Consider the following 24807-nt stretch of genomic DNA (forward strand, 5'->3'; position numbering starts at 1 on the left):
ACCTTCCGCCACTGGCGTGTGTCCAGAGGGCCCATCATGTGCCGAAAAAACCTCCTCAGCCGAGGCGTACACACGGTCCAGCCGGGCTCACAATTCAAATCGGGACTTGATTGCCAGGATTGTGTATCGACTCGAGGCCAAACATCATCCCAGGCTGCATACCCACTCAGCTCTCGTGGCACTAACTCAGTGGAACATAAATCATGGCCATGTGGCGGGAGGCCCGTGTCGGGCAAAGTGTCTCAGCTGCCATCAACTCTGTGTACTTCAAGTCATGGGAGAGAAAGCAAATGGCCTCCAGCATGTGCGCCCGGCCCATTTTATTGGCAGGGTCTGTGATGCCTATGCTGCATGGGTGTGGTGTAGGTGTAAATCAGCCATGAGGGAGTGGCTATGACATGCTGACAACTAGACCTGTGCTCAGCAGATCACTACAGGGATGACCTGGGACATGTAGCGTTGTCGTTCTTCCCTATAAGCGTAAGTGGAGTGGGCTGGCCTGGCATATGCCAGTCCTGCGTGAGGCTGTGAACAAGGATTCCAGAGCTATGGGCATGGTTGCGTCCTGGGCTGTATGAGGAATGAACTGATGTGGGTGTCTCTGTTGTAGAGTTGCCGCCACGCAGGCTGCAATCACCAATGTGTCACCCTGCGACTCAAGTCCCACAACATGGCCAACATGGAAGGTAGGGGGAATCACTGACCCGACATTCATCCATACTTCCACACATGAAAGATCGTGCACATCACATATCTGTGTGGATATGAATGTTTATTGCACATTCAGTGGCGTGTTGCAGCTGTAGCAATACAGGGCCATGGAAAGCCCATATTTCAGTTTTTGGCACATCGAGGGCAGCCAACTAGAGCCTAGCTTGTGCTCAGGGGTTAGGCTTGCCAACATATATACTTATCTAATCACTCTGCCAATCCCCAAGTACTTATAAATTCCCCATACACTCTCCTTGCAGTACTCTAATGATCCAGTCTCTGCCTTTGTACTTATTCAATGAACGAGACAAAGTTACATAACTAAAGTTTTATCCACTGCCAGAGGTAAGATGGTTGCGTGCGCTGTCCACAGCACAATGTAATGTGGTAGGGCCCAAGGGGCAGCATCATGCACACATAATGAACTCACATACACAGTTAGATCGATAGTGGAACTGGGTATGGGCACGTGCGCTCTGCCCCTTTTTATTACCAGGGTCACATGTCCAGTGATGTCTGTGCTGAGTGAGTGTGGGGTGAGTGTAAGCCAGCCCTCAGGGAATGGTTGGTGCTGGCAACAAGTACAACAGTAATTATCGGATCACACACAGAGATTCAATCATAAATGGTCTATGACTTGTGCTGCACTAAGGTAGGGGCACCAGATATAAAATAATGGTCCATGACTTGTGGTGCACTGAGGTGGGGACAGCAGATCTGAAATCATACACGAAAGATTCTATCATAAAGGGTCCATGAGTTGTGGTGCACTGAGGTAGGGGCATCAGATGCATTCCGCAGGTGCACAGAAAGCGATGATGTGTGGTCCGAGAGGGACGTACTGGTAGCAATGTCTGTTGCCCACTGGCCTGCATCAACTGCAATTGCAACTCAATCGGAATTGTGAGCCACGCTGCCCGCAGTGTAGATCGAAGGCAGTAGCCGGGACAGAAATCAAGGAATGCTTTTTGTCACTTCCTCTTGACAAAATCCGAGGACGTACAGTACAATTCTGTCTGCAATTAATAAATCAAGACTGAATTCAAATTGTGAGCTCTGCTGACCACAGTGTAGGCGGATGGAATAAAAGATGAAATAGGTATGGACAGCATTGTCGAAATAAGTAGGTTTCAGGGACGTTATAGTTAGTTGCCTACTGTACTCTGAAATTAATGAATCCAGACTGAATTTGAATTGTGAGCCCTGCTGACCACAGTAAAGGCTGGAGGCAGCAGTCAGCAAAGGCCCACATCCATGTGGCATTGACTTGAGCTGCACCGATTGGGAGCATTTGGTCTTCTTAACCGATCATAGTCTCTTGCACAATTTGCATCTGTACTAATCTTGAATTGTAAGCCCTGCTGACCGCAGAATAGGCGGGAGGCAGCGGTCAGGAAGGGCCCACAGCCATGTGGCGTTGAGTTGAGCTGCACAATTAGTGGCACCTGAAGCAACCAGCGTGTGCGCAGCCGGCGATGATGCGTGGTCCGGGCGGGCCACACTGGTAGCATTGTCTTTTGTCTAATGAATTCTGCCTTAATACGGCTACGTGATGATGACTTGAGGTGCACTGAGCTAGTGGCACCTGAAGCAACCAACGTGTGCGCAGCCTGCGATGATGCGTGGTCCGGGCTGGCTACACTGGTAGCAATGTCTTTTGTCTCATTAATCCTGCCTTAATAAAGCTACGTGGTGATTACTTGTGGTGCACTGAGTTAGTGGCACCTGAAGCACTCAGCGTGTGCACACCCTGTGATGATGCGTAGTCCGGGTGAGCCGCACTGGGAGCAATGTCTGTTGCCTACTGGACTGAGTCATCAGCCATCGTGACTCGATCTGAATTGTGAGCCCTGATGTCCGCAGTGTACATTGAAGGCAGTAGTCTGTACAGATATAACTCTGCGGTGCTGTGGCGCTGGGTTTGTAGGGGGCCTGTGTCGAGGAGGCCAGCAGTCATGGTGGAGGCCTCATGGCAGAGTGAGGGCGGTCGCTGTGGCAGACACGTTGGCCTTCCCAAAAGTGAACCACACCCAGAGCCCCGGCCTATTTATTTCCACTCCTACATTGGACCAGCCCACTCTGCTTCCGCTTACAGGGGGGACAACACAGCTACATGACCAAGATCTTCCCCACTGCCTGAGGTAACATGGTTGCATTCACTATCCACTACACTAGAAGCACCAACAGTATATGTACACATGCAGAGGTAACTGCTCTGCATAGTGAGGTCTGTCCAGCACATCACCGCTACACTTGGCATTGTGTGCATTGTTATTGATGTGTGACTTGCGTCCTTCACACATACTTGGTTGCCACATCTCACAAAATTCAGCTTTTGTGTGGCTGAGGGACCAGGCCGTTTTGGGAAGGTCTGCTGTCCTGTTCTGCCCTGCCTCAGTGGTAGTGGGGAGCTGTGGTCCGGGGCAGAGGCGGTGGGTGTTGTGGCCTTCTTGGATGTCCGAGCTGAATGATCAGTAGCTCCGCGACATGTGTTGGTCTTCAGATGCAGCTCTGGGCTGGTCTCCCTTTCATACTGTAGGTAGTTGTCCTGCTTTACACCAGTAAAACGCAGACGTTAAATTCTTACTGTTAACACAGCTTTTTGCCTGTTTTTGGATCGCATTGCAGATTTGGCTGGTTGTTGAAAATATCAGGAAGTGGTATTTTTGTGTTATTTTTCCATGGAAATGCCTGCTCTGCATATCATTAGAGTTAGTTGTCGCTCTCATTTGTGGCGATTTTTTATACGGAAGCTATCGCTGGAAAACTTGTGATATTGGCAGTTTTCACCAGGTTGAGAATAGGATGATAATTTAAAATCACAGAAAAAAACATAGGTTTAATGAACATTATAATTATAAATTAGCATTTAAAAAACCTTTGAAATTCACTGAAAAAACCATAGGTTTCAGGCATGTTATAGTTAGAAAGTTGCATTTAAAAAACCTTTGAAATTCACTGAAAACAACATCAGTTTCAGGCATGTTATAGGTAGAAATTAGCATTTGAAAAACCTTAGAAATTCACTGCAAAAACCATTGGTTTAAGTGACGTTATAGTTAATTGAAAATTCTTCTCGTACAAAACCATAGAAATTTCCCCGTTATAGTTAGTTCAGCTAACTATAACTCGTGCACCCTCAATGCACTGCATATGACGTCTCATATAACATCATTCATGAAATGGCCAGTGACATCACTGATGACATCTCAAATGACATGACTGATGACATCATCATGTGAAAATCTGATGCACCTCCCCACAATCTAATGTAACCTTTGATACACCCACTGTAAAACACTGGCTACCATTTTCGAAACCATTGACACACCAATACCAGTTACTACATATGTACTCACAGATTCCTAGGTCTACACACACATCCACTCATTCTCCCATACAATCACACATACATGCAGTCACTCATCAATACAACACTATCATAAGCATTCATACACATATACATGAAGTCACATACCACCACTCATCCATCCAGAGTTACTCGCACACCTAGTCAGTCATGCAAAGAATCAATCACACTTCCATTTACTGACCTATACAGTTATACACACACCACATCACTTTTTCAAACAGAAACAAACACATTCTTACTCTCTTATACAGGCACTGATACAAGTACACACTCATCCATACAGCCACCCTCACAATCACTGACTCTCACGTATAGTCATTTATATACTTCAACTCTCACATACACTGCCTTTTTCATATGTAGTTACTTGGACATCCATTCACTCCTCAACACACCCATACACAGCCATACACACACACACCCACCCACACAGCTGTTTTCAAATGCACGCATCAACCCATACACACAGTGAATCAACCACTCAAACATCTTTGCACAGAGTCACACACCTCCAACCCACCCACACAAGCACTCAGACACCCCTACAAATACTCAGGCAACCAATCAATAACTCATATAGACACTCATCTAGCCACTGACTAACCCATGCAGCAGCTTACACAACAACAGACAGACTGATACAGACATTCACACAGTTTAGTCACTAACCCATGCATTCAGTAAGACACATGTAATCACTCACTTAAACAGTCCGTCATGCAGCTACTAAATCCTCCATCCAAACACTTATACACCCACTCATTCTTCAATACACCCTGGCATACATATAATACATATTTAAACTATAAAAAAGAAAAACACAGTCACTGGATGATGTCATCAGTGATGTCACTTGAGATGTCATCAGTGATGTCACTGACCATGTCATAAATGATGTAATATGCGACATCATCAGCAGTGCATGGCGGATGCGCAAGTTATAGGTAGCTGAACTAACTATAACGGGGGAATTTCTATGGTTTTGTACGAGAAGAATGTCCAACTAACTATATCGTCGCTGAAACCTATGTTTTTTTCAGTGAAAACGTGATTATGGCTTGTGAACCATACAATGCAGGACACTCCCCCAGTCATTCCCAGAACAGTTCTGGATTTCTAAACGGATACCTGTCAGACTAAACCTGCTGCACTTGACATCTGTAACTTGTAAGAAGCACCTGGGGAGGATGTACTCCTTTTCACCTGAAGTTTAAGGTCAGAAAGATTTCCAAGTATCGTAAGGCTAATCCCCTGGGTGGCTACAAGAACACGAAAAAGCTAAAGAGGACATTTCTATGAAGTATCCCAGCTGACTAGTGACAATTGGACCTGCACTGAACTTTGCTTTTTTTCCTCTTCTCTCCTGAGGTCCTGGGGCCTCTGAAGTGGTCTTCCTAGCTTTATCTGTCCCTTGGTGCATCACTAGTGGCCTCAAATTGTGCCTTGTCAGCGTCTACTTTGATAATTGATTGACATAGGTGTTTTGAACTTTAAAAATGTACGGAGGTCTTCTATTTTTTTGGTACTTCGAAATGCTTTACAGATTTTCCCTAAATTAAGCTTGTCTGCTCTGTGCCATAGTTTCCAGAGGTTGAGCTCAGGTTTAAATTACTGAAACATTTGCCTGGATCCAACAGATAGGAACTTTATTACTTGTGGGGGTGAACATTCCACCCCAACTATAAATTGCTATCTCATAGTGATGTTGCTTTTGAATGGATGACCGACATTAAACTGAATTCAGGATGGGAGCTCTAAGAAAGTGCTGTGAGCAGAAAGAGAGCAAGATAGTGTCATCCAGAATGGGCGTTTGCGTGAGGAGCAAGAGAAATTAGGGAAGAGATGAAAGCTCTGTAGTTGCTATAAATCTGGGATCTGGAGTTGCAGCAGCCTGCAGTTGCCAGGAGTTGCTCTGGCTGCGTTGTGGCTCTGGGCTTGGTGGGACTGTGGTTCTGGGGCTTGCAGCTTGATTGTGGCACTGCTAATTCCCGCTCCAATGCTCCTTCATACTCAGTACAGGCACAGGCGCTGAACAGACCCATTGGACAGAGCTGAATTGAACCTACAGTGGTTCAGGCAAGTTGGGCGGGCGCTGTGGATCTGGCGAGCACTGTGACTGCATTTGCAACTGGCCTGGGCCCCTCAGAGAGCCTTGAGATCGCAGGGGATATCCAAGGTGGTGGTGCACCATGGTGTGGGGCATTGTGGAGTAGTGTGGCTCACTGGTTAGAGGCGGCAGACCCGGGAGCAGAAGTCAGCCCGGGACCAGGGTTCAATTCCCGACGCGGCAGGGTCGTGGACTTGGGTCAGCGGACTCGATAATTCTCGCTTCGGTGCTTACTCTAATCAGGGATCAAACTCGGCAACTCTGGGCATTAGCTTGCCTAATCTCCACAACGGCCCCACCAATTCCGGGGATGCCTGGCTCCACCTTGGGGACTCCCAGCAGGGACCATCCCACAGGGAAAGCCAGGACGGGTTCCCCAGAGTTATACAGCGCCGGGACGCCCCGTTGCTGGGGCAGCTTTGCGCTTTACAAGTATACTACATTACAAGTATACTACATACTACATTAGTCCCCTGCCAGAGAGTTAAGCGTGGTGTTGTGCAAAAGTGGGTTGCTTAGTGGCAGTTGCGGATTGCATACACCCTGCTCCCCTGCAAACCCCTGCACCCCTGCACCGTCCTTTCCACCAGCTTTTTATTTGAAATCAGTCCTGGGACTTAAGTATCCACCACTGCATGGCTACAAACGACTGTTAGATGGATTTGTTTAAATGAAATATTGATCCTAAAATATGTCTGCTTGTTAAAGGCCATGATATATGTGTTGTTGTTGCAGATAATCAGGCACTTGACAGTACCAAAGTCATAAACTCTTGAGGATATGAGATAGTCACAAAGAAGTCTTAAGATTTCAAATGTCTTTGGAAACCAAAGGGTGGTATCTAGATATTCACCTTGGGTCAGCAGCAGTTAGGTAACCTATGGATTGGAGTATCGTTTGGCAAGGCAATCACTAATGCCCTGACAAAATAACATAGTTGCTACTTTGCAGACTTAACCAAGGATATTATGAATGGAAAATCATTTATATTCTCTCCATTTGTGGCCAACTATACCCAGGCGATTTTCATAGGAGTTTCAGATATGTAATAGGATGTGTGAAGGCTTGTTAGAAATGGGGGTCTCTAGTTGGCAAGGGTTTACATCTTTGTAGAAGTAGGGACCTTTCCTTCTAGTCAGGATAAGGGAGTTACACTCCTAAAATAACCCCTGCTCACCCCCTTTGTAGCTTGGCACGAGCAGTCAGGCTTATCTTTGAGGCAGTGTGTAAAGCATTTGCACTTAACCAACAGTAATACAGTGAAAGCACAACAAAAAGACACCACACCAGTTTAGAAAAATATCCAATATTTGTATAAACTCAAAACAAGACCAAAAAGGATACAAATCCACTATATAGTTCTGAGAAATCTTCATTAATCAAAATAGACTTGAAATACAGTCCCATGAAATCAATAGCTCTGTCTGGGGCTATCACGCCGTTGTGAACAACAAATCCAAACAGTTCTGGCTGACCGCGGTGTCGCAGGCTAGCTACAGTGTCTGTAAGACCCGCAAAAAAGTACCTTTAGAAATGTAGGATATCAGCAACCTCTCGATGAGCCCTGAAGGTGTTGTTTCTGGTAGTCGGTGCAGGAGGCGTCGTTCCTGGAGGTCGGTGCAGGAGTCATTGGGCCCTTGAAATCACAAGCACTGCAGGTCGAACTCCTCGCGGATGAAGTTGGGAGCGCCGGCATCAGCAGGCATCAGGGCTGCGGTGCGGAGTGCAGCGGTGCAGCGATTGGTTCCCTCAGGTCGGGGTGAAGGCAGCGGCTCTGTGACAGTCGTCCATCCAGCGGTAGCGGTGAGACCAGAGCTGCGGATCGAAATGATGCAGTGCTCGTCTCAGTGCTGGTAGGTCACGGTAGAAGCAGCAATTTCGTCATTGCTGAAGTGCTGTCATCGGCTGATGAACTGGAGCCAATGCAGCCGGTGGGCCAATGCTGCGGTGCGGGACGAGGACGGTGCATCATGTAACTTACAAGCAGTGCCCTCAAACCATGGTGCAAGCAGCAGCGTCGATGTCGACATGGAGCAGCATTGTCGGGGATACCAAGGAGACAGCATGAAGCGAGGCGGTGCGGAGTGCGGTGCCCATAGGTCGCGGTGCAAGCAGCGGCTCGGTGGCAGCATCAGGTGGCAACGTTGGTAAGACCAGGGTTGCGAGGCAACATGCGGCGGTGCCCTCTGTGGTGCCTTCAGGACACAGAGTTGGCAGTGGCGTCGTGGACAGCATCAGGATGCTTTTCCTTCTGTTGCAGCACAAAACACACAGCCCTCAGTGCTGATGGCAAAAGAACTTGAAGCCTTTACTGATCCTGAGACTTCTTGCAAAGGGGGCAAGCTCTACCTCAAGCCCTTGGACAAACTCACAAAAAGAAATTGCAGAAAGTTAAGTCCAGTCCTTTCACTGCCAAAGACAGACGTAGCCACTGCAGGCCAACACAGCAAAGCATACAGCAAAGTAGTAGTCCCTCTTCACAGCTTCTCTAGCTTTTCTTCTTGCCAGTCTTCTTGGTTCCAAAAGTGTTCTAAGGTTCTGGGGTCTGCGCCCCAATATTTATACTCCATATTCCTTGGTACTCTAAGGCAGAGAGCGTGTAGGTTTGGTCCAAATCAGTTTAGTCCTCTCTGGCCGCGCTTCCCATCAGGATGCAGAGACAGCATTGTCCAAGGCAGACAGGGCCTATTCATGTGCAAAGGAAATCTCTTATCTCTTCCCACCACTCTAAATGCAGACCGGGCCTATTCAGGTGCTAGTGAAAACTCCTCCTACATCACCCCCGTGCCCCTGGCACTTCAAAGCCAGACAGTTATACACAACCCAGCAGAGGCACATAGAATGCCTAAGCAAGAAAATATCTACTTTCTAAAAGTGATATTTTCAAACACATAATATAAAAATCATCTTTACTAAAAGATGCATCTTTATATTCTGAGTTCATGTATACTAAACTGTACTTTCCTATCTTGTCCCTCTGGCAAGTTATATTCATAAGATGTTATAAACAAACTCCTATTCTACCCTATGGGACAGATTGCCTTTCCCTACTGAAAAACGAAATGCACTGTAATTCACTACCAGCACATGTCACACACACCAGTACATGTCCTACCTTTAACATACACAGAACCCTGCCCACAGGGGTACCTTGGGCCTACCTTAGGGGTGACTAATATATAAAAAAATTGTTATATTCTTTATTTTACTCTGTGCTTATTTATTTATGTGTACTATTGTATTTTGTTTATTTATATGGTTTTACTGTTGCAGAGTATTCCATTTTGAATGTATATAGTTATAGAGATCTAATAAGTGGCAGTTGATGCTGGATGTTTCCCATTTTGTGGCTGAAGTTTCTTCTTGGTAATAAATACCAACTTTACTGGAACCACTTCTTCTGGATTTATTTCAACGAGTGAACTTCGCAATGGCGACGATTGGGCAGAAGAAACTTCAACACTTATGTGCTGTTCAGTTTGTACCTGTCTGTTCTGACTGCTTTTAATGGAATTTTGTCTATCAAGTGATTTCCCTAGTGACTGATTTCTACACGCTGTTCTCTTCTTTCAAAACTAATTTGTGAGTATTGATGACATTATCATTCCTCTCATGAACTATTAACTTTGAAATGTCATTTTGAGGTGAGCCCATTCATTCGCTTTCCTCTTACTATGTGTGTCGTAATCACCAATGTCTTCTTTGGATGTACTTATTGTTTGGTGATTCTTCTGTGGTTTTAATATTCATCATTGTTGCACATTTTTTGATGTTCTGTGGATCGTTTTATTTGCTTGAGCCAGCTAGTGTTCTGCGAGAGCCTCTTTCCCTCACAAGCTTTCCTCATGCATTCACTCGAGCACGACACAATTACAGATTAGTACTCTCGTCATCGCAGCTGCCGTCTGCCATTCTTTCAGTGTGAACTGCTTAGATTTCACCGCTCATACAGGCACTTTCGTTTGTACGCATTCAGCTAATTTTCTGTGATGTGCACACATTTTACTTCAGCATTCACAGGAACTTCTGCATAACCTCATCAGCCACCATCCTCTAGACCGTAAGTCAGAAAGACAAATATTAATTTCAAAATAAAATGGTTTCACTGTATACCACCTATCTCTACTCTAATCCCATTCATTTATTAATGTTTCCCCACATTAGCATTAGTAAAATAGCTTGTGTTAGTTTCAGCAAAGCAGATGCTGAGCATGTGAGTTTTCAAGCAGCCATTTTAATAGCATATGCGCAGGTGCAAGAAATTCCCTCCAAGCGACAGCTCGTCATACTGCGTAGGTACAGTTGACGCATGCGCAATAAAGATTTCCTGTTAGCAGCCATTTTAGACTTTTGCTTGAGTTACTTATCAGTAAAACACGTAGGCAAGCTCCTCCGTCTTTTATGTTCAATGATGTGCCTATTAATTTACACAATACGTGGTTAATACAATATTAGAAGCTAAATGAGAGGATTGCTTCCGAGCAAGTCTCCTTTCTAAGAGTCCTTGCTCCATCACAGTTGTGGCGGGGTCTCTGCACTCATGACAGGATCTCCGCACAGCAGTTTCTCATTGTGGAGATCCGGCAATGATTGCTGAGCCTCCACCATGACTGCAGAGCCTCCAACGCGACTGATGAGCCTCCATCACAACTGCTGAGCCGCGGCTGCAACTGCTGAGCCTCCGCCACGACTGCTGAGTATCCACCGCAACTGCAGAGGCTCTTTGTGAGTTAGACCCTCTGTGTTTCCCAGCCACAGGATTGCACTGCAAAGTCATGCTTAGCTCCCAATACGTTCTATCAAGTCGTCACCCATTGCTGACAGTGCTCCTAACATTATTGTTTGATACAGTACTATTGTCAGTCCGGTTTCCTTTTGAATCTTGTTGGCTTTAAAAGAAGTTGTGTACAAAAAATGAATATTGTTGCTAAATTAAATAACCTGAAAATGTAAATACTGAAAATAAGAGGCAAAACGATTTATAGACTTTGATAGATGTACCCATCCCTTCCTCCATCGCCAAAGAGAAAAGTAGAACGTCGTATCCTAAAACTAATCACAGAAGTTCGGGAGCGCCGTAAAATGAAATACATAATTAAAATGAACCTTGTTGTGCTTTGCATTAGTAAAAACAAACAGTTCCTTTTAGCGCATTGACCGAAACACTTAAAGAAAGACGATGGATGCACTAATTAGCTTTATATTCAGTGAAGTAATAGAATATTCATTTCGCTAGATTTCATTACAGCAAATCTTCTAAATGCTTTTACGTAAAATTATGGATTTTGTGTTTTGACTTACTTTATTGGCTATCAATCCCTTGACGTGGGAATAACAAGTCGTGTGTCACGCTTTGGCTCATAAAGCCAGTGGCTGATTCCAGAAGAGACAAAAGGTTCAGTGTCTGCTGGGGCCAACCTAACCGGGGGGATGGATGGAGGGGCATGGATGTCTACTACCCTCCTGGGTAAAGCTTAACAGTAGCTCAAATCATATCTCACATCAAGCCGGGCACATAGATCAGCACGAGCGACAGATGCAAATGACAAATACATAGAGTCGGCTGCAGGAATAGAGGTAAAGGGGAGGGGTTAGTGTCCCAGGGGAATAGGGAAAGAAGAGTAGCCCATAGCTCATGCCTTCCCTATATACTTCCGGAACAGTTATAAATATGACCCGCACAGAATCTCCAGAAGGGCCGCAAATCAGGCGCATGTCGTTAGTTCTCTGAATAGAGCTGGCAAACCAGGCTCGAGTCTTGGCGTCGGGGAAGCATCCTGTGATTCTGGGCACATCACTTATCTCCCCGTGCCTACTACTAATGACTGTGTCCACGTGTAACGTGTCTGGTGCTTATGTAAAGCGCTCCACTACATTCGGATCGAGTTCGTGCTATGTAAATCTGCAAAAAAAAAAAAATGCCTCTCTCTGTTTAAATGCAGGCGTATTTTGCATGCCAGTATATTGTACCCCTCCCCTTTCTAATTACAAAAAGAGAGAAAATGTCACTAATCACCACAATGATGACTCAAATGGTTGCAAAGTTCGACATTTTCTTCTTCAAACACAATGGTTGATGCTCTGGTTTGCAATTCTTGTCTTGTCACTTTGTAACTAGAAAGCTGCTTCAGGATAGAGTGAACTATCCATTCAATCTGGACTAGTGAACACTGCAAGTGAGCAATAAAGAGAGCTCTGCATTGCATTTGTGCCGCAATGCCAACTTTATATATCCTTCGTCTTCAGGCCCACATGCAAGTAAACGAGATTATCGCTCCTTACATTCATGTGTTTTTCAAAATGATAAGTATATTATTTTTCTTTCATTCTAGTTCTCAATTTTGTTCTTTTGTTAATGATTTACTAGACGTTCCTGAAACTGCTGCGCTTCTCTCCTTGTATGCTCTGTTTCATGCCGGAGAAGATAGTGTTTTTATGAGCAAAACTGTCTCCTAACCAATATATTGATATATTGTATTGTAATCGTATTATAATTGCATTTGTGTAGCGCTTGCTACCCTCAATGGGATTTTGAAATGCTTTTTCGGTGAGTAGCAGGCTACTTCGGAACCCAGAAAAGATTAGTGGTGAAAATAGGAAAGTAATTTGAGTGGTGGATATGCTAGTCAGTTATTTGGATTGAGAAGGATAGTGGAGGGATAGAAAAGGTAAAAGGGTTTGTGTTTATATATCGCTTGCTACCCCTGATGGGTGGTTGAAGTGCTTTTTTTTGGCGAGTAGCACGCTATTCTGGAACCTGTACAGTGTTAGTGGTATATTAGTATAATGAAATATGAAGGTAATTTCAGTGGTGGATATGTTAGTCAGTAATTTGGATTGAGAAGGATAATGAAAGTGTAGCAGAGGTAAACAGGTTTGCATTTGTATAGTGCTTGCTGCCCCTAATGAGGTGTTGAAGTGCTTTTTCGGTGAGTAGCACACTACTCTGGAACCCATAAAGGATTAGTGGTGAATTAGTATAGTGAACTATGAAATTCATTTGAGTGGTGGATATGTTAGTCTGTTATTTGGATTGAAAAGGATAGTGGAGGGATAGAAGGGTATGATTTTGCTCATAGGAGGAGGCTTGAGATGAGTAAAAGGGAAGTGGAGGGGGATAAGTAAAAGGCAGGTGGAGGGGGAGAGTCAGAGGGAAGATTGAGAAAGACTTGTTTTGGGGAACTGTAATGGTAAATGGAGGTATTAGAAGATGCAAGGAGGTGTGGAGTAGGGAAAAGTCTTGAATGGGTTATTTTGGGGATCAAAGTAGTGGTATGGGGTTTGAGACGAATGAGAGAGTGAAGGCAATTGATATATTGATAGAGGTATAGGGTGAGAAATAGGCTCCTGCATTGGAAAGAGTAGTAGAAAGAGGTTTGATAGGGTGAAAATAGGGTAGTGCCTTGGATATGCTGAGTTAGAAGAAAAGTAATAAATAAGTAAAAGTAATAAATATATAGATCCATAAGTAATAAATATATAGATCCATAAGTACATGAAATGTATATCAATGCATAAAGGCAGGTAGTATATGTAGAATAAAGATGCATCAAATAACCTCAGGCTTTCAAGTGTCATACATAAAATTTGCTTTATTTATGTTAATATACATATATATTTGTTTTGTATCTCAACAGTGAAACAATTGTAGATAAATAGTTATGATAAAAAGATTTAGATGTTATGCAGTCACTTATATACATGTTAAAAACATAGAATAAGGTAACTATAAGTAATATATACATTTGTTAATCAGAACAAATGAATATCTATATATAATGTTGTTTTTAAACATAAGTATTCTACACGTTTACACAAAGCAAAACATATATATATATATATATATATAGGTACATATCTATAGTACAAATACATGCTTATCAGAGAGATATGCTGTATATTTATCTGTTTGTGTATGGTGGTTATTTGGGGAAGAGCCAATTCTCGAGTAGTTTTTTGAAGATAGGATGCTTATCTGTAGATCTGTTGTTGGGATTGCGAGTTCCATAGCTTGGCTGTCTGAACAGAGAAGGATGTGCCACCCATGGTTTCTTGTATCGGGATTTTGAGGCGAGGTGCCTCTTTAGAGTGGAGGTTCTTTTGTTGAAGGTGTTTGGTGATTTTATTCCAGATGAAGAGCAGTCCTGTTGCATGTATCACTTTGTGAGTGATACAAAGCAGCTTGAATGTGGATCTTTTGGCAACTGGTAACCAATGCAGGGCTATCAAGGCGGGTGAGCTTTGGGCTCATGGTTTTATACATAAGACTAGTCTGGTAGCCGAGGCCTGAATCCAATATAGTCTTTTCATGGTCGAGGTGTTGAAAAGATGAGGACTCCAGTAAGTAAGTAACGTCCTTTATTATCTGGTTCTCAAGCACCAACTGACAAGCAGAGTGCCAACATTCTAAGTTGAGCTTCACTGCCTAGATTCTAAGGAGGGAGATACCAAGGGGAAGAGAGTGGAGGGGGTAAAGGTAGGTAGAGGGAAAGCAAGGTTAAGACTAAGGTTAATTACAACTTATGTAACAACAAGATGCTATTGGCGTAATAATGTTAGGACAAAACAAGGGAGACGGTAGCCTGGACCTTGTATTTTTATAGCAATTAAGCTTGATCTTGCTAGTTTGTCCCCTTGGGCATTCATCGATAGCTTGGAGTCCATGGTTATTCCGATCATACTTCCTTCAATATTTTAGGCAGTGTTCCCAGATGATCAGGCAACATGTCGAGGGGGTCATAATGTTAACAATTGCAAAAGGTGAGTATTTCCGTTTTGGTAGCGTTCAATTTGAGATGGCTACACGTCATCTATTGATCCACAGCTCTGAGACAGCTAAAAATTGGTGAGCTTCCAATATCTTTGGGCCATTGCAGTTGAAGGGGTATTTTACATGTCATCTGCATAGTTTTAGCACGTGAGGTGAAATTGATTGATCAGTGCCGGAAATGACTTCATGTGGATGTTGAAAAGCATGGGGGAGATAATAGAGCCTTGAGAGACCCCTGATTATTTGAAGTAAGGTTTGGATGAGAAAGGTGAGGTATGGATAACATTAGTTCTGTTGCAAAGGTAGGACGTGACCCAGTCTAGAGCAGTCCCCTCTGTGCCTGCTATGTGGAGTCTTTGCATCAGAGTGTCTTGGTCAACTGTGTCAAAGGCCGCTGAGAAGTCCAAGGGAAGTAACGCAGCAACCCTGTTGTAGTCAAATGTGCTCTTCAGGTCATCCCATTGCTTTAAAACAAAAATAAATGTGTGTGAGAGAGTGTCTAAGAAGAGAGATATGGGCACACTTTTTCCTGGTGATCATGAGGGACTCTGATGAGCAGGGGGTCACTGGGACGCCAAAAATTATGGTCGCACCAGGCGGTAACAGCGCAAAAGCGGCAATTGTTCTGGTACACACAACAGGGGTGATGCACCAATTCCAGTCCATTTAGTGGCAAAGATGCGTCAGTGCTGACTCACCCAATAATGGTGATGTGTCAGTTTCATCTCGGCAGCGGCAGTGATGCGTTGGTTCTGCTGAGCATTTATTTTAATAATTTATTTTAAGAGTTATATATAGCACTGGCCAGACCCGAGGGTATCAGAGCACTTTACAACATTTATCGAAGTGCAATCAAACATATAGTATAACAATAATATACATATTGGTTCGTGGCAAATCCGGTTCAGGGAGGGGGACAACGGAGCGAGTCAAGAGGTAGGTGCTATAGATGCCTTCTTATCAAAGTCACTAAATACTGTCTTGCGTAAAATTTAGGTTGGCATCATTTAAATATTCAACAGAGTTTAGTTGAGGAAGAGGTCTTTGAATTGGCTTTTGAATATTGTGAAGGAGGGGTTAGTCCTGATATGGGTGTGGATGGAGTTCCAAATTTTGAGGGCATTTCCCAAGAAGGAGCGTGATAAGGTTTTTTGTTTGCGAGTTTTCAGAGGAATGAGATGTAGAGTGTTCGTACTCCTCAGGTTTCTTGTCTGACCTGCCTTCCTGAGTTAGGCGGTCAGGTAGGCAAGTTTGCCAATGTGAAGAGCTTTGTGTGTGAAACAAGCAGTTCTGAAGTTGGAACGCATTTCAATTGGTAGCCATTTTAGGTCTATTAGAGAGGGAGAGATGTGTTCATAATTCTTTAATCCAGTGACGATCCTTGCTGCTGCATTTAGAGTTGATCTGAGGGGAACTAGGTGAGATTTTGCCGTGCCTGTAAGGATTGTGTCCCTGTAATCAAGTCTGGACAAAACCAGGGATTGTGTGCTTGTTTCACGTCGTTGGGAGGGATGAAAGGCTTTATTTTGTTGAGTAGTTTTAGGTTGAGGAATGTGCTCTTAGCTGTGATCATGATATGCTTTTCCATATCTAAGTTTGGATCCAGAGTGATTACCAGTAATTTTACGGAGTCGGCTGGTGTGAGATTGCAGTTGAGAGCATCAATAGTTGTTAGCCATTCGGTGACTTGGGGGGGGTCTGCTCTTTGTTAGATATGAGAAGAATTTCCGTCTTATCTTGGTTGAGTTTCAGGTTGTTGCTGGATAGCTAGAGTTGGACTTCTCTCAGAGTGTTGTTTAGTCTCTTTATGTCATCAATGGAGGAGGTTGATAGGTAGTCTGGGTGTCGTCTGCATAGAGGTGGAAGGGATGTTGGCTTTTTTGAGTATGGAGGTGAGGGATTCCATGTATATGATGAACATTGATGGGGAGAGAACTGACCCTTGAGGGACACCTCTGCTTATGGGGAGTAGGCCGGACATGAAGTATTTAATTGTTATTCTTTGCGAGCGGTTCTGAGAAAAGGGGGTAAACCACTGTAAGATCACCACTTCTGCTCCAACCCTTTCTCGGAGTACACTGATGAGCAGTCTGTGGTCAACAGTGTCGAAGGCTGCCGACAGGTCCAGGAGTTTAAGTAGACAGCATTGGTCCTTATCTAGTGATTTATAGACATCATCTATGACATTCAGGATCACTGTCTCTGTGCTGCATCCTTTCCTGAAGCCCGATTGGTGAGAGCACAGAAGGTTATTACTATCAATATGTTGGTTGAGTTGAAGGAGAACACATCTTTCCAGGATTTTGGCTAGGAATGGGAGGTTTGAGACAGGCCTGAAGGTATTGAGATCGTTTGGTTCAGAGCCCTGTTTTTTTAGTAGCGGCGTGACCTGTCCGATTTATAGGCAATCCGGCATGACTCCAGTTCTCAGGAGCTATTTATGATCATGGTCCAGAGCGTGGCTAGGGTGATTTTGAGCTTTTTAGCCAGTTGGGCGGGGATAGGGTCGGCAGTGTAAGACAAGAATTTGGATCTGGAAATCAGTTCAATAATTTCAGCTTTTGAGATAAAATTGGAGGACTTCCACTTGTTAGGGGGGTGCCTGGGAGGGTTTTTGTCTTCTTTGTAGGGGTTAGGCTTATGTTGTGTGGTCAGAGTCGGACATCCAGGGAGAGCTCAATTTTGGTGATTTTATCATTGAAGAAAGTGGCAAAGTTGTCACATAGGTCTTTGGAAGCCTGCACTGAGGTTTGGGGGGGCTTGGATGGTTCTTGTCTAATAATGTTGAAGAGTTCTTTGGGACGATTGTTAGCATTGTTTAGTGCACCACCGAAGAAAGAAGATTTTAAATTCTTGATATGTTTTTTATATTTTCTTCATTCTGTTTGAGTTGAGCAAGGTGAAAAGTGGACGGGTTGTTCAGCCAGACTCTTTCTGCAGCTCTTAGTTGTCTTCTTTCAGAGTTTGGGTCTATGTTGAACCAAGATCTTGATGGAAAGCTCCTCACTTTTTTTGTTTTAGGGGGCTATTTTGTCAAGTATGGAAGTCATGGTTGCATTGTAGTGTGAGGTAAGTTCAGCTGCAGAAAGGCCATAATTGGTGGTGGGAAGGAGGGAACTTCCCTTTCTTCCAGGTCAGCGAGGGGGATCTGTCTAAGATTTCTCACCCAATGGAGGGATTCGTGTGTGCGAGGCAGGCAATGGATCATTTGGTTGATGTAACATATGATGATGTGCTGATCTGACCAGTCAACAGGGAGGATGTGGTCGATAGTGACTGTCTCTTCATGAGCTATAATGGCATCCAGGATTGAGCCTCTGTTATGAATTTGCTCTGTGCAGTATTGGATAAAATTCCTGTTGCGTTGAAATTCGTTCATGGATTGGATCAGAGAATCATTTTTGTCATTCCACTGTAGGTTGAGGTCACCTAGTATTGAGTTGTTAGAGTCTGAGAGTGAGCAATGTGTTATCAAGTCAGAAAGGTGTTCACCGAATGAGGGGGTGTTGCCTGGTGGATGGTAGAGCAGTTGGCAGTTAAGCATTCTGTTGTCAATCGTCTTAATAGTAGAGGTTAGATATTCAAACATGTTATATTTGAAGGACACCGTTTCTGTTACTGAGATTGAGATGTTGTTCTTGTGGATGATAGCTATACCCCGCTTAGATGGTTCTTTCTGTCTTTATTGATGATTGAGAACCCAGGGGGCACAAGCATGTCACTGATTGGGGAAGAGGACTCATTCAACTAAGTTTCTTTGATGAACGTGATGTCAATGTCATGTGTGAGGATGGTTTCAGCCAGTTCTGTTGCGTGTTTGGTAGCAGATCTACAGTTTATGAGCATGCAGTTGGTTGTCCCGTTGTTGTTGTGTTTGTTTGTTAGGGGAACCATTGGGACATTAGTGAGGGGGGCTGGAGGCCTCAGCGTTCTGGGAGCGATGTGGTCTCTTCCAAATCCAGTGATAACCTGGATCTTGGAGATCAAGTTGACAGTTGAAGGTGCGTCATAAGAGTTGGCAAGATTAATCGTCTCACCCATGAACACTGCAGCGCTTGTTCTTCTTGGTCTGTGAGGTTGGGTCATGAGGGGTGTAGTAATCCATCTGTGCCATTAAGTCTTGGGAGGGCTAGTGAGTTTAGAGTTGGTAGCTGTGTGTGTAGGGAGCAGGCGATAGGTTGGCTCCAGAGGTGTGGGGAGGTTCAATAGGATTTTGTCGATGCCCTGTATTACGATCTCTAGTTCATTTTCCAGCAGAGCAAGTCTCTGAGTCGTATTCATCAAGGAGGGGGTAGGGAAATTTAGGTTTAGGATGTCCTGAGCGGGGCAGTCGGTGGATGGAGAGAGCTTGTCAGTAGGAGTGTGGCTCACAGTGTTAAAATTGCCTATGTTGTCTCTGAAGGTAGTCGTGGACATGTGGTGTGAAAAATCTCTTTGTGATTCAATCAGCAGCTTTATGAGTGCCAGTGGACGGTGGGAGTTTGGAGTTATTGATTGAGGGTCAGTTACTCTAGGAGCTTGTTGGGAGTAGTAACATGGAGAGGGGGGACGGTGGAGGTTGGCAGGGGGCTGAGGAGTCTCAGAGAAGCACCTCCGATTTGTTCCGGATGAGAGGTGTGCATAGTGTGGGTCTTTGGAAGTGGAGGAGGAGGATAGGTTGGCGTCTGAGGGGTATAAGTTTGATTTGGTGGAATGTGACTTGTGATTGTTATGTGAATTCTCCATGGGGTCGGTCGGTTGGGTGATAGGGAGTTGTTCAAGTGGGAATAGCGTAGCTGAGTGAAAGCGTTGCATAGCGTGGGGAAAACAGAGTCAAATGAGTCTAGGTTGTCATTGTTAGCTTGGATCAGGACTGTACCATTATTGTAGTTGGTCGCAGAGGTGTAGCCACTGCGTGTGGAGCAGTTAGAGATTGAGATTGTCAGTTTGCAGCTGAGAGGGGTGCTGGTAGTTTTGGTTATGTGAAGGTGGGTCCTAAGGATGGTGTTCCATTTCGTAGGATTCTGAGTGTGGAAGATGAGATGCATTTTTCTGCTGGCCTGTGGAGGAGCAGTGCTATATATCAGCGAAAAGTGTTTCTGGGTGTTGTCTAATCAGTCTGTGTTTGAAGTTTCTTTTCGCTTTGAGTGAGAGACGCCTCACTAAGCTTACATGTGGTAGGGTTTAGGGTGAAGCTAACACAGAATGCACTTGCCTTGCCTCAGCCCAGGTAGGATCTAGACACTCTGGGTTCATACCAATCGGTTTAGTGTTTTGAGTTTTCTATTCTGCAATACCGATCAATCTGCCATTTTGGGGTCAGGCACCAAGTTGAATTGAGGTTAAGATTAAGTTATTACGTTTTTGACCAGCGTGTCTCCCCGTCACTGCAGTTAGCGTGTCGAAGTCAGGCCCCCGACTGGGTTTTCATCAATCGGTTTTGTGTTTTAAGATCTCTAGTCAATGTCTCTAATCAATCTGCCATTTTGGGGATAGGCACCAAGTTGAACTGAAGTTAATATTAAGTATTTCAGTTTTATAGCAGCGCGCCTCACCGCTGCTGCGGCCAGTGTGCCAAAGGCGGGCCCCAGTCGCCGGCCTCACAGGCATTCACCAGTCAGGGCATCTTGGCCTTGAGGAGTCACCATTTTGGGGTCAGGCATCCAAGTTAAAAAGATGAGCAAGCACCTTAGTTTCACTTCCAAGGGTTCAGGACGAGGGTGGCACCACTTGACAGGGTAGATTCTCAGACGGCAGAGTTCAGGTGCAGGAGCAGAATAGTTTGAAATATATTAGGTTCCTGATACTGGATGGGTAGGACAACCAATTAGCCCTTGGAGTCACTCTGGGTTCTGGAGATCAATTGATGCAGGCACAGTCCTTCTCACACAGATAAGGAAAGCAGTAGGCAGTAGATTGGCACTGCAAGAGAGCAGTTCTTCCAAAGTAGCAGTCCAGCAGAGTGGCAATCCTTCAGCAACACAGCAGTTCTTCTTCCTGGCGGAATATCCACAGGTCCAGAAGCGTACTCAAGTGGTAAGGTCTGAAGTCCAGTTCTTATACCAGTGCCTTTGAAGTGGTGGAGACTCAAAGAAGGGTCTTTGAAGAGCACAGAGGTCCTTACTTCCTGTCTTGGCTCCAGACTCACTACAGGGGGGTGTGCAGCCTTCTGTGTGGGGACAGGACACAGCCTATTGAGGGTTAAGTGTGAGGATATGCGTTGCTTCTCCCTCTTATCCTCCTAGGATGGCCCATCAAGTGACACCTAAGTACCCATTGTGTGTGACTGTCTAGGGGGAATACACAAAAGCCACCTGTCATCCTCACCAGACTTGTATCAGAGGCAGACTGCAGGCACAATGGACTAAGAGCAGGAAAATGCCAAGTTTCCAAAAGTGGCATTTTCAAAGTTGTAATAATAAATCGGACTTTGACATTAAATAGCATTTACCATTGCAAGTCCATAGGTACTAAACATGCCATATCTACTCCATCTCAGTTATGAATTACAGCTTATAAAATGTAATAAGGACTCCCCAATGTTATCCAATAAGAGGGGTAGACTTCACAGGAGTGAAAAACTATTTTGGGAGGTGTTCACTATCAGGACATGTAAAACATAAAAAAAAAGACATGTCCTCCCTTTTGGTTACATAGCACCCTGCTCTACGAGCTTCCTAGGACCTACCTTATGGGTGACATATGTATTAATAGGGAGGTTTAAGGTTTATCACAAGGCTTTAAATGCCAAATCGTCATTGCAGTGGAACAGCGCCTTCAGCTGCAATGGCAGGCCTGGGACAAGGCGAGTGGCAGCACTAGTGCTGCAGACTCACTAGTAGCATTTAACAAACAGGCCCTAGGTATCTGGTATAATACTATACAAGAGACTTATAAGTAACTTAAATATGGCAGTTTGGTATATGCTAATCAAACCATGTTTAGGGGAGTGAGCACAAGCAGTTTGCACTGGTTAGCATTGCTAAAGTGCCCAGAGTCCAAAGGCATTCAAAAACAAATTCAGCAAAATTGCACACAGACAGGCAAAAGATTGGGGGGAAGACCACCCTAAGGCTGAAAGATCTAAGACCTCCAAAAAAGTAGTGATACATTTCAAACTTCTCAATGTAGGATTTTATTGGGTATGATACTTATATCACAGGATAAGTAGCACTCCTACCAAATTCTAAGACACATTGGAACATTGAAATGTTGGATGCTTCACTGAAAACAATGGAGTAGCTCCGGGTTTATAATGGCTGGTATAAGCCCAGAGCTCCAACATTCCAATGCTTCTTTGTTCACACCTGTGAACAAAGGCTTCAGGGAGCCTTAGAGGATTTCAATCCCCATGTGCTCCCTAAAGCCTTTCTTTATTTTGTTAGAACATTTTGACCGATAGTAGCAGAATGTTGTAATAACCTTATATAACCCTTCGTAGCTGGGCTACACCGGCTTGTGCCTTTAACGCTGGAACGGGCCTTTAATAGACAGTATTGCCCACTACGGCGGGCTATGAGGCTACATTACCAAACAGTGACCTAGACTATTTACTTCTTCATCTGAATAGATGTGTCCGTATGTGATGAAGCACCATTTATTGTGTTAACTTATGTTTTCTAACCTCAGTGCATCACAGATGATGTTCTTACAAGTGCAAAAGAAAAATAGATGTTCCATAACCACTTTTAAGGATTTCATTTGCTGCATTATATTTTCGAGGCAATATTCCCAGTTGGACAACTCTTTTGAGATGGGTCTAAAATGATAGAAACTTGATTATATAAGCAAAAAACCTATGTAAAATACTGTTTTTGTGCATGTTTTTACAGTGGTTCTAAAAACCGTTTCAGGATTTCAATGTTCCGCATTATATTTCCCTGTCAATATTTCCAATAAGAAAACTCTTTTGTGATGGACTTAAATTGTTAATAATTTGACCACATAAGCCGAAAACTAATGGAAAAAACTGATTTGTGTACCTTTTACAGGATGCAGTGTTAAAATAAAAATGACTATAGCATAGTCCTTTATGTACATTTTCGCATGTTCATTAGGATTGTCCGCAAAGAAAATTTTAACGAAGTTGGAAACATTGCAACATTTTATGGCAGTCTCTGTTCTCTCTCTATGCTGAGGTATAACATTTTGTATTCCTTGCCTTTTTTAGGGGGTCAATGCTATTCATTTTTATAGCAAATCATTATCCCATTGTTACTTTTCATATTCTTCTACTGCATTTCGAGCGAATGTTCTGTTTCATTCTGTGCCAGTCGAGCCGGGTCTATTAAAATTACAATTGCCTCAGCTTAAATAGGCTTCACAGTAAGCTAAAAGCTGGAGATAATTCCCTACTCCAAACATTATGTTCAGATATATAACACTTGGGTTCACTTGATACATTATTGCATCAGTGTAATTTCAAGAACTGCAGAAAAGCCATATTAAGACTGTCATCCTTGAGGTCCATTTAAATAACGGAAATCCCTATTTTATTAAAAATGCCTGCAGATTTTTGATTTACTTTTTCTTCTCAAATATTTTACATTTTAGGATATCAGCCTTCACAACATCGGCTTGCAGACAAACTGTACACTGCATCAAAGATGTCTTTGCTTGTGGATCAAAATGATTAATTCCAGAGAAAAAATGAAACTAATTGGTACCGGCCTAAAGTGCTGTTTTGGTATCACATACATACTTGTGGAGACAGAAAAGTCTGCTGTATGCTGACGACATGCACTCCTGCCCTGAGTGGTCCAGCTGCATAGATACCTGGAGCACTGGTAAGTATTTTTGCTCCGTGGTGAACGAAGATTATGTGTTCACGCCATAACCTGGGACTATCTCATGCGAATGAGTAACCGAGGGAACTTCTTTTCATGTTATAAACCAAACGTATTTCACTAAAAAGAGCAAAAGTACATGCAAAAAAATCATACTTAGACAATATAAGCATATATATATATTCACTGAAAAAACCATAGGTTAGAGACCATATATAGTTAGCTGGACATTTTATTGACATAAAACCAATGAAATTCCATATATAGTTAGTTGCACTAACTATATATCGCGCACCCGCAATCCACTGCTGATGATGTTACATATTACATCATTCATGACATGGTCAGTGACATCACTGATGACATCACTGATGACATCTCAAATGACATCACTGATGACATCACTGATGACATCATCTAGTGTCTGTGTGTTTTTGTAAAGTTTAAATATGTTTTACATATTGAAGAATGAGTGGATGTATGGAGACTGAGTGTGTGTGTGGCTGGCTGGGAGGTGTGTGACGTTGTGCATATCAATGTGTACTTGTATCAGTGATTGTATAAGAGAGTAAGTATGTGTTAGTATATGTGTGAAAAAGTATGGTGTTCTGTGTTTAACTGTATAGATGAGGAAATCGAAGTGTGATTGATTCTTTACAGGACTGACTAGGTGTGTGAGTAACTCCATGGATGAGTGGCAGTGTGTGAGTGTCTGCATAGGTGTATGAGTGCATATGATAGTGTTGTAACAATGAGTGACTGTATGTATGAGTGATTGTATGGGTGAATGAGTGAATGTGTGTGTAGACGTAGGAATCAGTGAGTGCGTATGTAGTAACTGGTATTGGTGTGTCATGATGTCATCAGTGATGTCATTTGAGATGTCATCAGTGATGTCATCAGTGATGTCATTTGAGATGTCATCAGTGATGTCATCAGTGATGTCACTGAAGTATGGTGTTCTGTGTTTAACTGTATAGATGAGGAAATCGAAGTGTGATTGATTCTTTACAGGACTGACTAGGTGTGTGAGTAACTCCATGGATGAGTGGCAGTGTGTGAGTGTCTGCATAGGTGTATG

At 43.6% G+C, this 24807-nt stretch overlaps 1 protein-coding gene across 1 annotated transcript in view; it reads right to left on the reverse strand.

Annotated features, from left to right (window-relative positions):
• Positions 1 to 24807, reverse strand: part of KLHL1 (kelch like family member 1) — a 1526090-nt gene that overhangs the window by 240515 nt on the left and 1260768 nt on the right. The gene's annotated exons all lie outside the window — the stretch shown is intronic.

The sequence above is a fragment of the Lissotriton helveticus genome, chromosome 8 (assembly GCF_964261635.1).
Source record: "Lissotriton helveticus chromosome 8, aLisHel1.1, whole genome shotgun sequence".
Taxonomy (NCBI): domain Eukaryota; kingdom Metazoa; phylum Chordata; class Amphibia; order Caudata; family Salamandridae; genus Lissotriton; species Lissotriton helveticus.